The sequence below is a fragment of the Eutrema salsugineum genome, unplaced genomic scaffold (genome assembly GCF_000478725.1).
Source record: "Eutrema salsugineum unplaced genomic scaffold, Eutsalg1_0 scaffold_1, whole genome shotgun sequence".
In the NCBI taxonomy this organism is placed as follows: domain Eukaryota; kingdom Viridiplantae; phylum Streptophyta; class Magnoliopsida; order Brassicales; family Brassicaceae; genus Eutrema; species Eutrema salsugineum.
The window spans coordinates 11,975,509-11,982,247 of NW_006256909.1; the positions used below are offsets into that span (position 1 = coordinate 11,975,509).

Genomic DNA, 6,739 nt, shown 5'->3' on the forward strand with positions numbered 1-6,739 from the left:
AATACTATAATCCATTAAGATGGTAACTGTTTATTCAAGAGAAAAACGACTGTAGGTGTTTGCATCTACAAGAGGTAACTAATACTAGTAAAGACAAAGGGATAGAATTGTCAACTATTAGGAGCTAAGTCTACCTCCATGTGTGCCTAATTCCATACATAGAAAAATAATGTGTTGCAAGTTAGAACCTCTGAAGACAAATTTTCACAAATTTTATGAAGTCTATGCGCAAAAAAGGATGGAATTTTATGGAAGAAAGTGGTTGAGGATATCTGTTAGTGTTGAATCTTGTCAACCAAGATCTGGGTCGTGGAGCTGTAAAACAGAAACACGATAATTCAGAGGCTTCGAACTTTTTCTATTTCATCTCTTTATTTAAAATTTGGGCTGTAGATTGTCTAAAATAATATGTAGCATGTTTGCTTGAGTTTCAATGCCCCTACTCGAGTGAAGTGATGGTGAAGGTATTGACAATGAAGATGGGTGCATTCAATGCTAAAATATATCTACGTAAATATTGAGAAGATATTGTCTAGTTAAGAGAAAAATGTATAAGAAACAATTTGTTAACAAGCTATAAGTAACACTACAAGAAACCAATAGTTTAACTACGACGATTTAAAATCAGACATTAAATCGTCGTTAAATAGTCGACGAATTCGTCATTAAATAACTACGATTTTATGATAAAATATGAGTTAGATGAAACACGTTTAATTTTTTGGTGTATTAGTTTCTTCTTTCGTTGTTAATTCAATGGTAAATTTAATTTTGTTGTTAAATTGATGTTAACATACGATGTTAATTCAATGGTTATAAAAATAAAAAAATATATATAGTGTCATCCTCATAATCAAAAAAATTACAATGCTCTCAAATAACCAATCAAAAACGGATATTTTTAGCATCCAAAAAACGCTATTTAACGATACAATAACGTTTAGAAAAGCGCTCTGACATAGCCCGCAATTTGCGATAATAGCTCTGTGACTTTTGATAGCGGTTTTTTCATTGTTATCGTGTCTTTATTTAATATAGCGCTTTTTGTATGTAATTATAAATTTTATAATAGTAATTAATTTTTGCTATTAGTTATATTATATATATCATGTTTTAAAATTTTCTATAGCATTCGAAATATGTTATGATATATATATATATATTTTTGTCCACAAATTCTTATTTTTTATAGCATTTGTATTTTTATGGATATCATTCTGCAGTGTGTAATTGACTCATAAAAATAGTCCCAGTAAATTATATACAAATAAATTCGATTAATTGTGATTTTTTGCTATTATGGCTATTTTGTCATATTAAAATGAAAAACATCAGATTTTTTTTATTATATTTGTATGAAACAGATACAAACGACCTATATATTACCAAGTAAAAATAAAGATAAGTTCATACTTTGTATGATACAAAAGCCGGTAGTCTTGTAATTAATCTTGCGAATTCTCTACACTCTTATCTCCAATCTTTGAAACTTATTCTTCAATATTATCAACATACCTAGCTTCTTCCTGCAACAAACAAACATTTCAATGTCAATACACGAATAAGTACCAACAATTTGTTATCTCATAACTGAATTTGATTAAGTGTAGACTTTTTACCAGATCCATGGGGTAAAAAGTCTTTTACGACGATGCTCTCCAGAACTGAATACTTCGCTGAGCTCTCTGCTAACACAACAAGGATACTAAATAAATTTAAAAAATCACTTTCAATATCTATTCAGAGTGGTTAAGAAAATGAAAGAATGTAACGAATCATGAGATGCATCTTGAAGCATATACAAGGGCACATACTAGCAGATTTGAAGGGAGAATCGAGATTCAAACCTAACCACCAACGACGTGCAAGATCTTCAAGTCCTATTAACCAGAGATATTAGATCCTACATCGTCCTCTACTGCTCCTTTAGAAACCCAAAAGGCTACGGCGAGAATATGATAGCAGTTTAGAGCAGGCCGGCCAGATCTGATCTCATTCCTCCGCCGAGAAAATGAGTCGAGGAAGCTTTGCTTTGATGTCTTCGTCGTTAAAGGAGGCTCGAGAGGAGAGAATTGAGACGACGAAGAGAAGAGGAGGAAGCGTAATCCAACGGAGTTAAACCAAAGCTGTGGAAAGATCGAGAAAAGTATGATCCAACAGTTTAATATCGTGACACGTCAGCGATTCAAGTGATATCTTTCCATAGGCTCTTATTTTCTAAATGTTTATATCTTTACCCTAAATAAAACAATTTTAATATGTTTTAATTATAGTTTAATTTCGAAAGTATTTTATATGACTGAGTTTATGATATATTATTTACTTTCATAATAATATGTAATTTTGGAGTTTACTGAAAAAAAATTAAAACACAAACTATATAGTAAATATTGTGTGACACTAAACTATCAATAATGAACTTAGTAATTTATCATTAGTTTGTAAAGTTTGTATATATGTTTGTAATCATTTTTGTAATCATTTCAATCATTGCCAAACATTTTCATTTGTTAATTAACAACATAACCTAAACCACAAATTAAGATAATCTAAACCCTAAATCAACATAATCTAAACCCTAAACCCCCAGACCCTAAACTCCAATACCCTAAATCCTAAATCAAATATCAACACATAATTCTTTTTTAAGTTTTATCTTTAAAATTTATTTTATACATATTAAGATAAAAGTTTATTGTATATTCCATTTTTAATTGAATAATTACAAAAAAATATATTTCACACAATAAACTCTACTCTCGATTACCCTAAACCCTAAATCAAATATGTAAGACTTAATTCGAATATTATTATATATTTTTGAAAAAAATTATTTACAGATTAAAGATCCACTAATTTATTGTATATTCCTTTGTTAATTGGGTGATTTTTAAAAAATATATATTCAAAACAATAAACTCTACTCTAATGCCCTAAACCCTAAATCAAATTTTCAAGAATTAATTCTTCTTCTATTTCTTTTTTTTTTAATTTATTTTAATTACAGAGACAAATTTTTTGTATATATAGTCCATTGTGAATTGGGTAATTACAAAGAAATCATTTTATATCATTACAATCTTAACACCACCATTGTCTTTAAGCCTTTAGATGCAGTAGGAACGAGGTGAGAGTCGAGAAGGTTCAAAATGCAGTCGTAACTCTTGTTGAACTCAGTTTCAATCTTGCCTCTGTAGTCCTTGAGAATCGAAACGTGATCGTTCTTGCCTCTGCTTTCTTCCTACTATCGAGGAGATGATCGTCCACGAAGCCCTCCTAGCCCCAATCACAATCTTGTAGGAAACAGACAAGTGGTTCCTCTCTTCAACAGTAAGCCCCGCGGTATTGGCGGTCTTTGCAACTTTCTCCATGAATTCAACCATGTCCTCATAAGTCTTCATAACGCTCAGCCTACTCGGCCAACTTGGTCATGTACACATTTTGTTCCCAGACGACATCTTTGTAATACTCTTTTTATAACCTGTTCCAGTAAAAACAAATAAGATCCAAGTAGCAATAACAGAGTACAGGAACCAGAAAGCCAAGCAACATCAAGAGCAATCGCTAACTAGAACCAAACACATTAAAGACAAAATTGTTGCAACACTAGTATTGCATCATAACAACCATCTCTAACAAAAATGCAGCAGCTTGGTTACTGCAACGGATAAAGAAAAGTTTAACTACACTCTTAAAATCTGCTTCACTGATCCACTTTAGTATTCTGCTCTGAGCAACATTTGACATAACTTTTTTAAAAAGCCCTCAACATTAGTATCCCAAATCACAATTTTTCTTCTGTAATAAAACTGAAAACTTTTTATGTCATTACAGATCAAACGTAATCTGGGAAACACTTGCTTCATATGAGACAGCAATAACTATACTGATTGAATATCTGAGAAGAAGAGACATGTAAACAAGGTTTAAACTCAGTTTCAGTAACACAAATATCACACTGAAGACAAATGTTCAGGCACAAATAAGAAGAAGATAACCAGATTTAATGAAATCTTCTTTAAAGGAAACACAAGAACTCAAGAAGATAAGGCCAAGACACTTACTCGTCAACAAATCTACAAACTCTGCAAAGCTAAGATAGAACAGAGACTATGGCTAAGTTATGAGAAGGCAACAGGAAAGCACGACACTGGTAACCTGAGTAAGTCCAATCGAAAACTTTTAATGCCTTCAAAATCTCAAGAAACAGCAAAAAACTGTAAAAGCCGAGACAAAATAACTCATCGCTGTTGTTGGGCTGATGTTGGTTTGACAAAACACACAGGTGGGCCTTTAATGGGCCAGACGAAAATGGACATGGTGATGAGAGAACAAGGCTTGGGAATGGTTCTTTGGCCCATTTATTATCACCTGTATTGCTTCTTATAAAGGATCAAGGGAAGAAGAAGATGAAGGGACATACAACAAGAGAGAGTTCTAGAAAAACAAAGAAATCAAGGGTCTCAAGGGGTTTCTTGTTCTTTCTTTGTTGTGTCTTTGATCCTTGTTGTTTGGGAAGTGTGTGTACCTGTAAAACCAGAGTTAACATCACTTGTTAGTGGTGTGTGTAACCTCTTTGAGATAGTGAAGCTTTGGGAGCAAGAGATCTCCCCCGAGACGTACCGGTTTGAGGCCGGGAACTCGGTTAACAAATCTTGTGTCTTTTCTTTACTTGCAAGCTTTACACACTTATTTCCTTTACAAGTGGTATCAGAGCGCCGGGTTTGGTGTAAAGTTGCTGTGAAGGTTCAAGTTAGAGGTTACAAGGCGACGGTTAAGATGACCAACGATCGGGTCGAAATAGACAGGTTTGATGGAACTGGTGATTTCTCTCTGTGGAAAGTCAGGATGTTGGCTGATGCGAGTTGTAAACGGAGTTTGTTGTTTTCGTTTTACTAAACTTCAGGTTTTAAATTTATAACCCCTAAATGTCTGCAAGTGCACAGATGTGCGCTGTAGTACTTAGGGTATCGATCCACAGAAACTTAGTTGTTTCAGTACGAATTCACTGCAACGCTTAAATCAGATTATAACTAAAAGGTTTTGGTTTTGGTTTTGGGTTTTTGGTTGTCACTAAATCTAAACTAGAAAGCAAAGAAAGTAAAAGCAATTGACAAAAACGAAAGCAAACAAAAGCAAGTAGTAAGCGATTTAAACAAGAGGCGAATTGGAGCAAGTAAAAGCGAATGAAAAGCAGATAAATAGCGATTAAAAAGCAGATGAAATTGAAGGTTGTAAGCAATAAAAGACAGACGTTGGGGCTCAAGGGGTTTCGCAGGGGTTCATGGACTAAGCTATGTCGATTTTTAAATATATGATAAAGGTAATCAAATACGTATGTTATAGAACTCGAGGCACGGAACTATGAATAGCCTAATTTCGCAGCACTAAACAACTATCTCTCGCAACCCTAATCAGTAGGTTTCCACTCTGATTCTGGAAGGGAGAAGATGCAATAGCAGGACAAGACTCATCAATATTCACAACTCAACTACAGGTAGGTTTCCACTCTTATAAAAGAATTGCTCGTTTCACCCTAGTTCAGACAATCAATGAAAGCTTTCGCAACATATCATATCAGATCGGCTTCTAAGTGGCCAGCAAAGAATCACACATTAAGATTAAAGGCAAACGAAGAACATCTAGAAGATTATAAATCCTAAATCTATCGATTCATAAGCAAAGACACATGAAATTCCCTTTGAACAATCCCTTTAAACCCAACTGGGTAACTACTCAAACATATTGTAACAAAGCATCATAAACGAAATTGAAAGTGCAGGAAACTAAAGAAAAGAGGGAAGAAAAACGAAGAACGGAATCGCAGATGGAGGCGCGATGATGCTCTCCTCGACGGCTCCTCCTTCAAAGGCGGCGGCCACCTAGGGTTTGTGAAGCACTCACACGAAATCTCTCTCTCTTTCTATCTTATGTCGTCTCCACACCTTTAGAAATGACCTAAAGGGGGTATTTATAGCTTCTGGGGTGGTTCTGGACACTTAGGGCTTCAAAAATAACGAAGGGAATTGATCAGAGCTTTAATTAAGTCGTCGGGAAAGTGAACAACCAAGTTCTGCGGTCGCGGTGGCTCTACCCGCGGGAAAATGGGTGTTTGCCGCAGTCCCGGCACTTGCTCTCTTCTGGAACTGCATTTTCAGTCATTCTTGCATCGGGAGTATCTGAAGCTCTAACCGTTGGATTGTATCCAAACCAAGTGCATTAGAAAGCTGGTTGGATCCTCTATGTTGTCTCAAATTTTGGGGGTGATCAGACGTTGAGAAGGTCTTCATCGCTTGTCATACTTCTGACGGTCTGCATTTATCCAAAATTGCTCATTTGTTCCAAATTGCATATCTTTTGCCCAAGTTTCCTGTAATGTCTTTTGAAACTCTAAAACATTGAAAACGCTTTAAAAACCATTGAAAACAGAGTTAAAACACCTGCATAAGACATTATTATGATCCATAAAAATGGTCAAAATACGGTGTTATCAACTCCTCCAGACTTACCTTTTTGTTTGTCCTCAAACAAACTTAAGTCAGGAAAGAATTTCAAAAAATCGCAGGAACTAAACAATATCTCAGTGACCGTACTTCTAAACCATAACTTATCGTGAAACATCTATTTGGATCCAGTCTAGAAAATTCTCACCAAAATACAAGCAAACTAGTCCATTAATCCGTCATGCAAAAATCTACACACTTAGATATGACTTCCAGTCAACTAGCTCTTAACATTC

The 6,739-nt window shown here is 34.6% G+C and overlaps 1 long non-coding RNA gene across 2 annotated transcripts; it reads right to left on the reverse strand.

Moving 5' to 3' along the window:
• Positions 1-1,324: 1,324 nt before the first annotated feature.
• LOC112082328 lies at positions 1,325-2,121 on the reverse strand. Of its 2 annotated transcripts, none has more exons than XR_002896987.1 (3): positions 1,848-2,121; positions 1,620-1,685; positions 1,325-1,526 (listed from the first exon to the last, which is right to left on the reverse strand). It is a non-coding gene; the product is annotated as an uncharacterized LOC112082328 (long non-coding RNA). The 2 variants fall into 2 exon arrangements; XR_002896988.1 differs by having other exon boundaries at positions 1,815-2,102.
• Between the last annotated feature and the right edge of the window lie 4,618 nt (positions 2,122-6,739).